The sequence below is a fragment of the Sus scrofa genome, chromosome 9, assembly GCF_000003025.6.
Source record: "Sus scrofa isolate TJ Tabasco breed Duroc chromosome 9, Sscrofa11.1, whole genome shotgun sequence".
NCBI lineage: Eukaryota > Metazoa > Chordata > Mammalia > Artiodactyla > Suidae > Sus > Sus scrofa.
In genome coordinates this window covers 90,199,596-90,217,040 of record NC_010451.4, presented here as the reverse complement: position 1 = coordinate 90,217,040, position 17,445 = coordinate 90,199,596, and positions in this window count along the sequence as shown.

The following is a 17,445-nucleotide window of genomic DNA, read 5'->3' as shown; positions in this document are numbered from 1 at the left end:
ATTTCTGAACTGATATTTTTGAAAAATATATTGAAGAAAGGACCAATAAATAATGACTTTAAGGGCAATAAATTGATTTATAAGAGAATGGTCTTTTATATGATTTATGAATATCTATGAGACCACAAGCAAATAAAGAAAGGAATTGTAAAAGGATTTGAGTCATTTATAAATCTTCTATAAGTTACTGACACTTATCAGGTATGCGACCTTAAAAAACTTACTTAATTTCTTTGTCACTTATTTTCTCAGTTGTACATTGTGGATAATAAATAATACCTGCCTCTTAGAATTGTGAAGAAAATTTACAAGTAAACACAGGTAAAAGTTCTTAGACTAATATTTAGGACATACTAAGTACTTGATAAATGTTAGTTATTTTAACTTTCTAAATTAGTTAAAAAGTTTCCAGAAAAATTACACTCTTGGTGTTGTTGCCCAAGAGGCCTTAGATAAAGGGCCAGGACTAGACTGTTTTAGGCACTGTTAAGAATAATTGATTTCTGTGGGCTCTCCTTCTGAAGTTGCCATCACATAATATTTTATTTTATTTATACCCCACTGTGTTCCAACAAGGATTTCCAGGGCTTTACAGATGAACATAAAATACAAGTAACATGAGTTAAAGTCAGAATGAAAGAAGAGAGACAAACAAGAGCGAGGACAAAGTTGGGCTAGGGATAAATAATATATCACTAAAAATTATGAGCATGTTATGGCTTAAGATGAAACACTAAATCAAAAGAAGCTAGGGTAGAAATGTTATTTTAATTTCTTCTTCATCCCCACCCCCTTTTTCTTCTTTCTTTCTCAAGATGATTTAAATGCCATTTCAACTTTAAAAAACCCAAACTATTTAAGTTACTTTCAGCATCAAATAATTCTACACTTGAGAATGAAAATAGATTTTCTCTGCGCTGGTGTGTGAAGCCATATTTCAACCTGCAAATAGACTGTATATTAATTAAGGGGGATGAGAGAGCTTAACATTGATTAAGCACGTATGACCTGCTGGATATCAGTCCAAGCTTTCACCCAAGTTGGTTTTTTTTTTTTTTTTTCTTTTTAGGCCCACACCCATGGCATATGGAAGTTCCCAGCTAGGGGTTGAATCAGAGCTACAGCTGCCAGCCTATGCTGCAGACACAGCAATGCAGGATCCGAGCCAAATCTGCAAACTATACCACAGCTCTCGGCAACACCAGATCTTTTACTCACTGAGCGAAGCCAGGGATTGAACCCATATCCTGATGGATCCTAGTTGTGTTTGTTTCCGTTGATCCACAGTGGGAACTCCCCATTGTTTTTTGATGAAACAACCATATGGAGTAGTTAAAAATCCATTTACAGATGAGTCATAGAGGATTCTAGAGCTTTGCTCAAACTATCACAGTTATAAGTAGAAAAAACTCAAACCTATGTCTGTTTCTGATGCCTAAACTGCTAACAACACATTTCAGGGGCAGAACTCCAGGAGATAATATACACATTTGCTTAAAGATATCACAGCACTTCTAAAAGGTCCCTTGAACACTTAGTTTCTTAGTTTCGTTTCCCTATTGGGAGATTTTCTTGGTAGTGGGTATGTACCACTGCTTGGCTTTATTTATGTAATCTGCCATATGGGCAGCAGAACAGAAAATTAGGGTTAGTTGGGAAGAAAGTCTTACCAGAGATGCAGAACTACAGGAGTCACTTAGAAGGTTTCGGATTATCTTGCTCAAGTGTAAAACAAGCAACAAAAGAAAAAACAGGTGTCAGAGAAGCTAATGCATGTTAATACTCAGGAGTAAATATGGTGGAGTTACAGCCAGAATGACCATCATCAAAAAGTCTACAAACAGTAAATGCTGGTGAGGGTGTGGAGAAAAGGGAACCTTCTGACACTGTTGGTAGGAATGTAATCTGGTACAACCACTATGGAGAACAGTATTGAGGTTCCTAAAAAGCTAAAACAGAACTACCATATGATACAGCAATCCAACTTCTGGGCATCTATTCATGAAAAATTGTAATTTGAAATGATACATGTACCCAATGTTCATTGCAGCACTATTTACAATAGCCAAGACATAGAAGCAACCTAAATGTCCATTGACAGAGGAGTGGATAAAAAAGATGTGGTACATATATACAATGGAATATTACTCAGCCATTAAAAGAATGAAATAATGCTATTTGCAGCAATTGTGGATGGACCTAGAAATTATCATACTCAGTTAATCAGACAGTGAAAAATAAACATCATACAATATCACTTACATATGGAATCACCAAAAAAAGGATACAAATGAAATTCCTTTCAGGACAGAAACATACTCAGACTGAAAAACTATGCTTAACAAAGGGGACAGGTGCAGGGGGAGGGATGGATTGGGGGTTTGGGATTGGCATATGCACACTGAAGGATGGTTGGCCAATAGGGACCTGCTGTATAGCACAGAGAAGTCTACCCAGTATTGTGTGATAATCTACATGGAAAAAGAATCTCTTTGAATGGATATGTATCTATGTATAACTGAATCACCTTGTTGTATAGCAGAAATTATTACAACATTGTAAATCAACTATACTTCAATAACATTTTTAAAAAATGAAAAAAAAAAGCCTATGGCAGAATCAGAGAATATATTTAGAAATGCCCTTGGAGCCAAGGGGGAAATGATGATGTTAAAGTTTTTACATTCATTTTATTCACATCTGAACGCTAAGAAATGATTGTAACTGGACATATGAACATTTCTTCCTCTCATAGACTCAAAAAGCACAAGGAAAGTAAAAGTTAAAATTGAGATGTCTTTAGTCATTTCTTTTCATCCTACTGTTCCTCCAGTAAAATTAAAATATCACTAATTTATTATTACATAGGAGCTGTGTGATTTAGCTTATAAAATACTAGGTCTAACAACATGAACTATGGTCAGTTCAGTTCTCTGAATAGTGTCAATTTTTTGTTAGTTTTTCATTTTTTTCACTATTGTAACTTTGTGCATGACTTTTGATCTGTCTTGAGTGTACCTCCCTTGACCCATTATTCTGAAAAATTCTTAAGCATCCCTTAAGTTTTCAAGAAGAAAACACAAACAACAATTTGGACATGCACCACAAGTTTTTATTATAAATCTCTGAGGTTTGGGGTTAGGCAGGGCTTCACAAACTATAGCCAAATCCAGCTAGCTGCCTGTTTTTGTAAATAAAAATGAACTGGGCCACAGCCATGCCCTTATTCATTTGTGTGTTGTCTGTGGCTGTGTTTGTGCTACATTGGCATTGTTGAGTGACTGTGACAGTGTCTGTCTGGCCCTCAAAGCCTAAAATATTTTACTACTTTGTCCCTCACAGAAAAAGTTAGTCAAATCCTGGTGGTTAGGAGGAAGAGTCTTTACCTTCTTATTTTCACATGTCAAAGTACAAGGCAAAACTAATACTATGCAGTAGGGGTGATATTTTCTTTCCTATGTTCTTTTCTGTGTTATGTGAATTTTCTCTAAAAATTTTTAAGAGAAAAAGTAAAATTTTTAAAGTTTTGCTCAAGTGGTATTTCACCTGTGAAGTCTTCAGTTATGACCTGCTTCCTATTAGTTCCTCTGACGTGTTAGATTTTTCTTTTCGTATATTAGTTCTCATCGAACTGAATTGTTTGGCAATTCTTGTTTCTTTTTGCCTGAGAAAAGCCTGTGAATTTTGTAATGAGAGTGAGATGAGCCTATGTCTTTTTTGAGGGCCTTACTCAGAACACTATGATTTTATAGTACAGTGAGAGGAAATTCTTCCTCCTCTTTACAGCTTACAGAGTAAAGTGGTCCCCCCTTAACTGTGGGTTTGCTTTCTGTGGTTTCAGTCCAGCAGTCAACTGAACTCTGAAAATATTAAAGGGAAAATTCCAGAAATAAGCAATTCATACATTTTAAATTGCATGCTATTCTAAGTACCATTTTAAAATCTCATTCCATCCCACCCAGGACGTGACTCCTCCCCTTTCCAGCATATCCTGCCTGTTGGACACTTAGTAGTCATCTTGGTTATCAGATCAAATGTGGGGTATCACAGTGCTGTGTTCCAGTCACCCTGATCTTAGGTATGAATGGACCCAAAATACAAGACTAGTGATGCTGGCCATTCAGATGTACTAAAGAGGAGCTGCAACACGCTTCCTGTAAGTGAAAAGGTGAAAGTTCTCGACTTAAAAGAAACAAAATTGTATGCGAGGTTGCTGGGAGCCATGTAAGAATTAATCTTCTACTCAATGAAATTGTGAAAAAGGACAAAAAAATTCATGCTAGTTTTGCTTTCACACCTCAGACTGCAAAAGTTATGGCCACAGTGTGATAAGTGCTTAGTTAAGATAGAAAATGCATTAAATTTAAATTCTCTCTCTGAGAGACCACATTCATGTAATTTTTATTATAGCATATTTTTTCAGTTGTTCTACTATTAGTTATTATCGTTAATTTCTCATTGTGCCTAATTTATAAATTTAACTTTACCATAGGAATGTATGTGTAGGAAAAAGCATCATATATGTAAGATTCAGTACCATCCAAGGTCTCAGGCATCCCGGGGCATCTTGGAATCTATGGCCCGCAGAGACAGGTTACTACCATATTTCCGTAATGATGATTCATCTTCCTATTTTTACTCAGCTACCACTTAATAGGAGAAGGCTTTCCTCAACACCCTATATGGAAAACCAACCCCTAACCTCTACCCCCTTTATTCAACTTTATTATTTTTACAGCACATATGACTACTTGACAGAGCAAATGTTTATTTGTATTTTCCCATTCTCCTAGAAGGTAAGCTCCCCAGGGGTAAATCCTCAGTCTCTATAATTTACTGCTCTATGCTCAGTGCCTTCAAGATTGGTAGAGTCATTCCTGTCCTTATTTTACACTTACCAAGGAAACCAAGATGGAAGATATTGGCTTTGGTTTCTTTTTTGAAGTGGAAGGGGTTAAATTTGATTTTTATAAGTTGTCTTCTTCCTTTGCCTTTGAAAATAAATATTAGTTTACACATTTAAAATGTCCCATATAAAAGTCCTTTTTGAGAACACTTTCCAAGCTATGACCTCTTTTCCAAAAGATGATCTCTTTTTTTTTTGGCATCTAGTTAATATTTATTTATTTATTTATTATGAATTAATAGTTTTTAAGTAAGTTCACCCCCCACAGCTTTATTGACATATAAATGACAAATAAAACTGTTAAGATAGTGAAAGAGCAAGATGTGATGATTTGTGTATGGGTACATTGTGATAGGATTTCCCCCATTAAGTTAGTAAATACACGTTGAACTCACATGTTTACCGTTTTAGAAAGTGTAAATTGATTGCCTATAGTCAGTGTGACTATAATTGTTGGATCAGGGAATAATAAATAGGGACAAGAAAATACAAGAACGGGGAAAGGGGAGGAAACAGAAGAAATACACTGATGTCCTTTGAGGATCAAATGTGTCAGGAAAGGCATGTGACTAAAAAGATAGAAAACAAAACCATCTATGTCTCAACAGTGAGAGCAGCAGTTACAGTACTAGCAATACTGTCATTTCAGAATCAAGCAGCTATTTGAGTATAAGATGCTTCTTTATTTTATGTACTACTAAGAAAGAAAAATATTTCCAACTAAACTATGATATGCAATTGATTAGTAGATGTATCCTAATTTCAGAGTTGCTAAAATGAAAAAAAAAAAAGTGGTAAATCCTGTGTAATAAAGCTAACCACCACCTCCTCGAGCCCTCTGTTCTGCCATCATCACCAACTACCATCTCTCAATTGCTCACTGGCTTTCAACAACTTCCCTGGAAGTTTTTTCTTTCTTTTGTGGTTTTTTGTTGTTTGTTTGTTTTTGTCTTTTGTCTTTTTTGGGCCACATTAGTGGCATATGGATGTTCCCAGCCTAGGGGTCCAGTCGGAGCTGTGGCTGCCAGCCTATGCCAGAGCCACAGCAACACCAGATCTGAACCGTGTCTGTGACCTACGCTACAGCTCACGGCAACGCCAGATCCTTAACCCACTGAGCAAGGCAGGGATCAGGAGTTTTCAATCTCAGTGACAATCTCTCCTTTATAGAAGATGAAACTAAGTCTTGAAGTAACCAAGTAATTTTCTCAGGATCACAGCACTAATCTGGGATTTAGAGTTTGTGGCCACCATGTCCATGTGATGGAAATATGGCAAAAGCTTTAGCAAGAGGGGCTCGCAATTAAATTAAAAAAATTTATTTGTAAGTTATATTCATAAGAAACATTTAAAAAATATTACCACAATAATAGTAGCAGGATATAAGATTAACATTCAGAAATCAGTTGCATTTCTGTATACTAACAGTGAAATATTAGAAAAGGAATACAAAAGCACAATACATTTTAAAATTGCACCCCAAAAAATCAAATACCTGGGAATACACCTAACCAAGGAGGTAAAAGACTTACATGCTGAGAACTATAAAAGGAAATTAAAGAAGATATAAAGAAATGGAAAGATATCCCATGCTCCTAGGTTGGAAAAATTCATATTATAAAAATGGTCATACTACCTAAAGCAATCTACAGATTCAATGCAATCCCTATCAAATTACCCATGACATTTTTCACAGAACTAGAACAAACAATCCAAATATTTATATGGAACCACAAAAGACCCAGAATTGAGGTACACAAACCAAGCAGGAGGCATCACTCTCCCAGACTCAGGCAATATTACAAAGCCACAGTCATCAAGCCAGTGTGGTACTGGTACCAAAACAGACAGACAGACCAATGGAACAGAATAGAGAACCCAGAAATAAACCCAGACACCCATGGTCAATTAATCTTTGACAAAGGAGGCAAGAACATAAAATGGGAAGACAGTCTCTTCAGCAAGTATTGCTGGGAAAACCTGACAGCTGCATGAAAATCAATGAAAGTAGAACATACCTCATGCCATGTATGAAAATATACTCAAAATGGCTTAGAGACTTAAATATAAGACAAGACACCATCAAACTCCTGGAAGACAACATAGGCAAAACATTCTCTGGCATCAACCTTACAAATCTTTTCTCAGGTCAGTCTCCCAAAGCAACAGAAATAAAAGCAAAAATAAACCAATGGGACCTAATCAAATTGACAAGCTTTTGCACAGCAAAGGAAACCAAAAAAGAAACCGAAAAGACAACTTACAGACTGGGAGAAAATAGTTTCAAATGATGCAACTGATACGGGCTTAATTTCTAAAATATACAAACTTACACAACTCAACAGCAAAAAACCAACAACCAAATTGAAAAATGGGCAAAAGACCTGGACAGACATTTCTGCAAGGAAGATATACAGATGGCCAACAAGCACATGAAAAAATGCTCCCAACATCCCTGATTATTAGAGAAATGCAAATCAAAACTGCTATGAGATACCACCTCACACCAGTTAAAATGGCCATCATTAATAAGTCCACAAATAACAAATGCTGGAGAAGGTGTGGAGAAAATGGAACACTCCTGCACTGTTGGTGGGAATGTAAACTGGTACAACCACTATAGAGAACAGTATCGAGGTAACTTAGAAAACTATACATAGAACTACCATATGATCCAGCAATCCCACTCTTGGGCATATATCTGGACAAAACTTTCCTTGAAAAAGACACATGACTGCCCTAAAAAGTCAAAAAGACCAAACCAAAAAAAAAAAAAGAAAGAAAGAAAAAGACACGTGCACCTGTATGTTCATTGCAACACTATTCACAATAGCCAAGACATGGAAACAACCCAAATGTCCATCGACAGATGATTGGATTAGGAAGATGTGGTATACATACACAATGGAATACTACTCAGCCATCAAAAAGAACAAAATAATGCCATTTGCAGCAACATGGATGGAACTAGAGACTCTCATACTGAGGGAAGTAAGTCAGAAAGACAAATACCATATGATATCACTTATATCTGGATCTAATATATGGCACAAATGAAACTTGCCACAGAAAAGAAAATCATGGACTTAAAGAATAGATTTGTGGTTGCCAAGGGGGAGGGAGTGGGATGGATGCAGTGCTTGGGGTTAATAGATGCAGACTATTGCCTTTGGAATGGATTAGCAATGAGATCCTGCTGTGTAGCCCTGGGAACTATGTCTAGTCACTTATGATGGAACATGATAATGTGAGAAAAAAGAATGTATACATGTATGTGTAACTGGGTCACCATGCTATACAGTAGAAAATTGACAGAACACTGTAAACCAGCTATAATGGAAAAAAATAAAAATCATTATATATAAAAATAATACAATATTATCATACCAAAATTTGAAAATTATCCCTTTATATCATCTGATATTCAGTAAAATGTCAAGTCCTTATGGTAAAACATTTTAAAAATAACAATTTTATTGAGGTAGAATTCATATTCCATAAAATTCACCCTTTGCAGTACACGATCCAGTGCTTTTTAGTATATTCACAAAATTGCACAACTATCGCTACTATGTAATTTCAATTCATTTTTATCAGCCCTGAAAGGACCATCCCATATCCATGAACAGTCACTTCTGTTTTACCCACAAACTCCCCAGTCCTAGGCAAACATTAAATATATATTTTTCATCTCTAAGGATTTTCTTGTTCAAGACATTTCATATAAACGAAATCATGTAATCTCTGGCCTTTTGTGCTTGCCCTCTTTCAGTTTGTTTTCAAGGTTCATTCACAGTATAGCATATATCAGCATTTCATTCCTTTTTGCTGTTGAATGTTATTCCCTTGTATGGATAGCCCACATTTTCTTTATCCATTCATCAGGTAAGATACATTTGAGTGGTTTCTATGTTGGGGCCTATGCTGAATAATAAAAAAAATGCTATGAATGTGTGTAAGTTTTGTGTGGTCATATGTTCTCAATTCTTTGGGGTTTATACACAGGCATGCAACACTATATTTAACTTTTCGAGGAGCTATCAACTGGTTTTCACAGTGTGCCATTTTACATTGAATAAGGGCTTCAATTTCTCCACATCCTCACCAAGACTTGTTACTGTTTGCCTTTTTTATTAGAGCCATCCTAGTGGGTATGGAGTAGTCCCAGTGTGGTTCTATTAGCTTTTTTTAAGAATCAGTTTCTATGTCTGAACTAGTATAGATATAGATATCTACTTATCTATATAGATATAGATATGTAGATAAGTAATTGATCATTATGACTGTGATCTCTGAAACTTTGGCAAATGGTCCTTAAAGCCATTCGTGTACTCATCCACTTCTATTAAATGTCCAGGGCTCAATCTGATGTATTCACTCCCATGGAGTAAGTTGACTGGAAAATCATCATCTCCAAGAGCTATAAACTGAGAAAGGCTGTCAGCTGAAAATAAATCATCCTATTCACAATTCAGTGCTTTATTACCAGGTCACTGTGCCCATGGATAAGGAATGGGAAAAATAAGCGACAGAGAAAAGACTCACTGAATTGCATACTCCATTAGAATATCTAAATTTAAGGCAGAACCAGCACCTACAATATGTCTTTTTATGATTTGTCCCATTCGTGGTTTAAAGCCAGGATAGTGACAATAAAAAGACTCTGTATCATGTAAAATGACACGTTTTATTTTTCATATTTGTTCCCCCAAGAGGTAGCATTGCAAAGAAATAGCATCTCTCTGAAAGCCAAAGTACTTCCATCATTTATGAACTCTCCATGGCACTGGCAGGAAAGCAAATATTTCAGTTCTCAAAAATCAAGACACATTTAACTTTTAATGAAGTCTTGTTATAAATTGTGTATATGTGTATACAGATCTGTTTTATATTATGTACCTCAGCCATAAGAAATCATTGTGTATTTTTCAATTAGAATAAGACTGTAATATGAGTTCTTTTTGATGAAACAATGGACAGAAGCATAAGAGAACAAAATATACACCCTGAAAAACCCCAAACCCAAAGTGAACAAAGCATCCACATTCTAAACCTTCAAATACCTATTGCATGAGTTATCTCTGATAACTACTCTCAGAAAAAAGAAAGGAAATAAAATATTTCCTAAAGATGTTTTAAGTTGTTAAGCTGCAACTCTAAATATATTTTTATTAAGAAGATATTACTATGTTTTTCAGTATTTAAGTAAAAAAGTATTACCACTTTATTCCCCAAAAAATCTGTTTTCATGTTTACTTATTGGTCAAACGTTCACAGAGTACCTGTGTAAGGCATCAGACAAGGATATTCTTCTTTTGTTGGTCTGGCTAATGTCAGCAATAAGAAATTCCTTGCTTTCCGGAATGATCTGACCAGAAAATTGCATCATTTAACCTGTCACTTACTTCAAATCTTTCTTCAGCGGTCACTTCATAACAGAGGAACACCTATTTAAAACTGAAAATCTCCCTCCCACCCCTCCACCTCCAACCATTCTCCTTCTCTATTTTACTATTCTTCAAAATAGTTAATACCTTCTAATCTCTCCTAATTTAATTTTGTTTTTTATTATTTGTTTTCCCCCTGAAGTGTAAGCTCTATGAGGGCAGGGATTTTTGCCCATTTTCTTTTTTCCTCTCATTATTTTACTTCCAGGGTGTGAATAGCCCTTGATACTTGGCACTCAATAAATCTTTCTTGACTAAATGAATGAATAGTGCTCATTTTGGACCACTATTTATTGAGTCTTCATGGTCTTTGACTTCCCAGATACCTTTAATTTTTCTTTTAAGGTCATATTTATTAACCTTTTCTTAGCTTTGATTTTGACTTTGGATAAACTCCTCATGCTTTGGTTCTTTTTCATGGTCAGTTGCTTATCTGAGTTTGTTCTGGAGCCACTTCCTGTCTCATTTCTATGTGTTCCCTTGTTACCTAAAGTGTTTGTCTGCCTTCATCACACTGAGTCCAAGTGCTAAGCCCTTTCCTGCCCTCCACTGCCTACAGGCCATCTCTACAACTGAGTGTGTCCCCAACAGAAATGATCGCCCCCCTCTCCCAAACCTGCAATGGACTTGGAAGCTCCGTGTTAGTTAATATCACTAATACCCAGCCTCCTGAGCTAGCGATGTCTGCATCCTCCATTCTTCTCCCTGATGATCTTATGAGTGCTACTCTTCACCATTCTGGAACCCAGCTTCTCCACATCCACATGGTCATAATAGCAGCCCAGGCCCTTAACTTCTGGCCCCAAGGCAAATGCAACCTTCTGTGTATCCAGAGAGGTCCAGGAGACCTCAGGGAACCAACACAACTATAGCTGCCTCTGGAGGAAAGAGGCTTAGGTCTTTCTGGGTGATTGGCAATGGCTTGTGCAGCACCTGTGGGGTAGAAGCATTTGTGGGGTGTTAAGTGATTGATCTAAGATCAGACAAAAGCTAACCACGACCACATGTGGGAGCTGGACATGGTGGGGCAGGGGCTATCATTTTGGAGGGAGCTGGTGAAAACAAAAAAAGCAGCTCCTGACTTAGGGAACTGTCCTGACTCTAACAGCTGGGTCCCTGTGTGGTTAGCAGCTGACCTGGTGTTCACTGCTAGGACCTGGAGTTCTCAGAATCTCCCAGAATTCTAACATCTGATAGGGTCACTCTTTGTGATAAAGTGACACCAAAAAAATAAAACAAAAGTCATAATCTCATCTAAGCACAGAGAGAAACAAGGTCACTGCATAAACCACAAAGTACCAAAAGTCACCTCTCCCAGCTAATAAGAGTGACTGCTGCTTCTGGAACAATAACAGCCTTAGCCTCATTCTAGTCTTTCCTCATGCTAGTTATGATTTAAGATACATAATCATAGAATTACCCTTACTTCCTGAGAACATCCACCTCAGAGCAAAATTCTGCTTCCTTGAGCCCCCCCTCTCCCCAAATTACTTAACACGGGCTCAAGTCCCATAAAAAGTCCTCTTAGAAGTCTTACTGAGTTGCCTCCTGGGTCCCCACAGTGAGTATTCTCCCTTGTTGTAAAGAACAGCAGACCTAGCAGGTCGAACTCGAGATTTGCTCCTGGTAGTCACTGGTTGGAGGGTTTGGATCCTGGTATGGGAACTCCACTCTATATTTGGAATGAACCAATTAAACCATTTGAGGAGGCTGAGTTAGATGCTGTGTAGACAAAGATGAAGCGGTTGGGTCAAATTCAGTCAGTAACTTGAATGCTTGAGGATATCTGAATCACACCGTCTTGAGAATCCTAGCACCCGAGTGAATGCAAGGTAGAAGACAAGGTCTCAACCGCTATATCAGATCCCCATGGATTACTGAAAACCCCTCAACTTAAACCTTTGGAGCATATGTTCTATAGTGGAAAAGAGTATGCCATAGCTGTATACTTTGTATATTGGCCTGATGTTATGGCTCTCTTCAATAATTTAAAAAATATTTCCAGAGGCATTGCAGTTATAGTAGTAAACCAAATACACAAATTGTCTCCTTGTTCTCTTTGATTTATAATTGCACATAAAAGACAATAAAAATAAATGCATACATCTGAAAAAAGGGACATATCAGAAAGTAAATAATATGAAGATTGTTAAATTTACAGAAAGGTAGAGTTTGTCTTGACAGTTCCTCTAGATTGGATGATGTCAGTAAAGGCCTATCCCAGGAGGTGATATTTAAACAGAGATCTGAATATTGAGAAAAAGATATAGATCAGAGAGAGATGATTCTAGGCAGAGTGACCATCTGGAGCAAAGGCTCTTAGGAACTGAGAATAGCGTATTTCACTTGACATTTACTTCCCTTTATTAGATCCCTGTGTGTCTGGAGGTGAGCTTTCCACAGATACAGTCTGGCTTCTACAAGGTCTCCTTCACAAGGTCAAGCACAATGAAATCCAGTTGCTCTAAAGAAACAGCAATACCGTACAAAATCACTTATATCTGGAATCTAATATATGGCACAAATGAACCTTTCCACAGAAAAGAAACTCATGGACTTGGAGAACAGACTTGTGGTTGCCAAGGGGGAGAGGGAAGAAGTGAGGTGGACTGGGAATTTGGGGTTAATAGATACAAACTACTGCCTTTGGAATGGATAAGCAATAGCAATGAGATCCTGCTGTATAGCATTAGCAACTATATCTAGTCATCTACGATGGAGCATAATAATGTGAGAAAAAGAATGTATATATGTATGTGTGACTGGGTCACCTTGCTGTACAGTAGAAAATTGATAGAACAAAACACTGTAAACCAGCTATAATGTAAAAAATAAAAATCATTTAAAATAAAAAAGCCAATAAAATGAATCCCTTAATGGAGAACAAAAACCACATCAATACTGACTTAAACATTATTTTGTCTACGTGTGCACCTTCCTAGAAGTTCTTGTAGTAATACACAGACAGACATTTAGACCTGATATTACAGAGGTTGTGGGAAGATTTTCTGAGAAGACGGGTCTTAAAACCATGGATACCCTGAGAAGATAATTAGAACTGTGTAGGAAGAAGTAAAAATAAACTCCTCAGAAACAAGTAATAGCAAAGGCTATCCCTCTGTGGTCTTTCCTAGTGGATTCTCTAGGAAAACTATAGCCATCCAGTGATTTCTGAATGGAAAAATTACTTGAGCAGAGAAAAGAAAGCTCTAGCTATAAACCGAGAAATATTTTCGGACAAATGTTCCTTAACTTGGCTGAATATCAGATTCCCTGAGGAGTTTTAAAATAAACAAATTAATAAATACATTGTGGCAGGTTGAATTATTCCACCCACCAAGATGTCTACATCCTAGTCCCCCAACACATAATTGTGTTACCCTATGGACTGGGCCAATGTGATTGAGGAGATTATTCTGGATTATCTGCTGGACCCAATATGACAAGCAGGGGTCCAGACAAGAGCAAGGTGGGAAAGGTGGAGTCAGAGAAGGAGATGGAATTGAAGCAGAGGGCCAACTGAGCTGAGAACTGTGGACAGCTTCTGGAAGCTAGGAAAGGAAATGAAATGGATTCTACCCTGGAGCCTCCAAAAGGAATACAATTTTGCCTATCATTTTAGAACTCTGATCTCTAAAATTCTCAGAGAATACATTTGTGTTGCTTTATCTCACTAAATTTGTGAATATTTGATCCGGGTACACCAGGAAACTTATACATATGCTTTATTAGGTTCTATTTCACAAAATCATAAAGGTGATTGGTGTTTATTGCCACAATGAGATAAACAAAGATACAAAGAAAAAAAAAAAAAAGCAAACACCTTCTCTGTTCATTATCTCCCCAAACCTCATCTGCTGAGCCACCTGAGTTTTTCTACCCACACCCAGAGCTGGTAGTTTTATCCCTGCAGTTAGCTGCTTTTTACTTTACATGTAAGACCTCTGAATTAGTTAAACTGCCCTACTAACATATTCTCATACTAAAAACAGCAGATTTCACAAATGGACTCCCAATCCTCCTCCTCTCTCTATCCAGGCCCCTTTGCAAGGGGATTTGCAGTAATTCCCATCAAAAGGTGGAGTCTGTTTCCCAGATTAACTCTGGGCTTGGCCAAGTGACTTGGTTTGGCCAGTGGGACAGTAGCAAATATAACTCAAATAGAGGCCATTGGGAATTCTTGTATTTATGTGAACTGGGCCAAGCCAAGCCATTCCAGACTGGAAGAAATTCCCACCCAACTCAGAGAATCATGCCAAATAATAACTGTGTGCAGGTTTAAGCCACTAAGTTTCCAGATAATTTGTTATAGTAAGAAACTGATGGGTTAAGTGAGGATTTTGATAACTTCTCAAGTGTCTGCTTTTTCTGCGTCTGATTTTCTGAACAGAATGATATACAGATATAATCAATATTAAGCTGAGGCACTGTAGAGTCCAGTCTCCAAGAGGAGTCACATTCAAAGATACAATGGTGAAACAAACAAGCAAGCTAATCAATAGGTAAATTAAAAGCAACTAAGGAAGTTCCCATTGTGGCTCTGTGGTAACAAACCTGACTAGGATTCATAAGGATGTGGGTTTGATCCCAGGCCCTGCTAAGTGGGCTATGTATCTGGTGTTACTGTGAGCTTTGGTGTAGGTCACAGATGTGGCTCGGATCCCGTGTTGCTGCAGCTGTAGCTCCCTCCGATTCGACCCCTAGCCTGAGAACTTCTTATACCACGAGTGCAGCCCTAAAAAACAAACAAACTTAAAAAAGCAACTAAAATATTTTCTGAAGTTTCTTTTATTAAAGTTTAATAAAAGTTTAAGTTCCTTTTATTAAGTTTTATAAAGTTTCTTTTCTTTATAAAACTTCTTGAAATCCCCTCTCCCTGTTTTTGTCTTTCTCTGTATCTCCCACTTTTGCTAGCTACCCCCAAATCCAAAATTTTTCGCTTCTCTATTCTAAGAGCTCCAAAATCTTTTTCAAACCATGTCCTTACCCTCGACTATTTGAGTCTACTCCTTCTCCCCGTTCTTTCTGGAGCAACTCCATGCCTCTTCCAATAAAAATTAGCAAGCAAGCAAGCACTTCTTTATTTCAACTTGACCATTACCTTGATGTCAACTTTATACTCTCAGAAAAAGTGAATTATACTTTTAGGAGTGTGTGTGTGTGTGTGTGTGTGTGTGTGTGTGTGTGAATAGTCATATAACAATAATATTTCTCCCTGTAGCTCACAAGAATTTATGGTAAATAAAGACAGTGGTGAAATGTACAGTTAAATTTGAATAAAGTGGCTGGGAATATTACGGCAAATTAAAAGCTTTCTGCAAAAATAATAATAAAGAACTAAAACTTCAGATGATCCTAACTGAACATGGGAGTTGGTTATCTCAGGCAAAGAATTAAAATGAGCCATTCTTGGTGAGAGAGATGATAAAGTCAATCTGGATAGTGACAGACAAACATGTTTATAGTGTTTTGTTAAAAATGTAAGGAAAAGTGCTAGAATAACAGAGTAATAGACATAATTTCTAAGCCGCTAGAGTAGGAAAAAGAATATAAGATAATCCAGTCAACTCAGTTCAAGACAGGAGCTATTTCAGTTGGAATAACATTAACCTTATAAATCAGTTTGGGATGAATTAATATCTTTATGTTGTTCAGGCTTTCATGTAGGCAAAGCTTTTAAAAATCTCAAAAAAAAGTTTGTATTTTTCTTCTCTGCACATTTCTGTCTCTCTCTGTCTCTTTTTCTTCTTTAAGGGCTGTACTTGTGGCACATGGACGTTTCCAGGCTAGGGGTTGAATTGGAGCTATAGCTGGTGCCTATGTCACAGCTAGAGCAATGCCAGATCCAAACTGCACCTGCGACCTACACTGCAGCTAGCAGCAAGGCTGGATCCTTAACCCACTGGGTGAGGACAGGGATTGAACCTGCATCTTCATGGATACTAGTTGGGTTCTTAACCCGCTGAGCCACAATGGGAACTCCATCTACACACTTTCTTTTTCATTTACTCTAGATGTGTTGTTCTACAGTGCCAAAAACATAATCTTAGATTTTTATATTTTTAATTTTAAAATAATGATTTCCCCCTCTTTGATAAAGTTCTTGATGGATACTAAGAGATTTTTACTGGCTTTTTAAGTATATACTTTTATTGATTAAAAATAATTATTCTTCATTTAAGATATATCAAGTGTAATTATCTCTGTCTCATGGAGGTAATTTTTTGCTTTTAATAAATCAACATTTTTCATAAAAATTCTTTTCCTTCCAAAAGCTATGTCTTTCATTTCTATTTCATATCTTATGAATTGTCCAGAATAGTCAGAAAATGTTGTATAATATATGAGATGGGGCATCTTTTTTTGTTTAATTTTAATGGAGATGCCTTGGATGTTTCAATATCAAACATGATACTGGCTCTGGGGTAAAGACAGAAACTGCCTTGTCAAATTGAGGAACTATCCTTTCTGAGTCAACATTTAAAAGCATTTTTAGGAGAGTACCCCTCCTGGAGCAGCGGAAATGAATCCGACTAGGAACCATGAGGTTGCAGGTGTGATCCCTGGCCTGGCTCAGTGGATTAAAGGATCCGATGTTGTTGTGAGCTGTGGCGTAGGTCACAGACGTGACTAGGATCTGGCGTTGCTGTGGCTCTGGCGTAGGCCAGCAGCAACAGCTTCAATTAGACCCCTAGCCTGGGAACCTCCACATGCCTCAGGTGCAGCCCTAAAAAACACAAAAGACCAAAAAAATTAAAAAATAAAAAAAAAAGCATTTTAAAAAAGATAATATGATGTGTTAAATTTACAACTATTCTTTAAAGCAACTAAACTAGACTGAAATATATTTTTAGTATAACTTGAATGTGTCCAATTAGATTAAAACTCTTTCATAAGAAATACCCAGTTTAATGTCTCTACATGTTAAATAGCAGTATGAAGAACAACAGGAACTTTGAGTTCCTAACTCTTTTTCTCTTCATTTAAGCTTAGGTAATAACTCAAATTCATGCTTTTTAACATTATGCTTATTTAATTATTTTAGAGTTTCTGCCACAAATATTTTTTCCCTGCAGGTTGCAATACATCAAA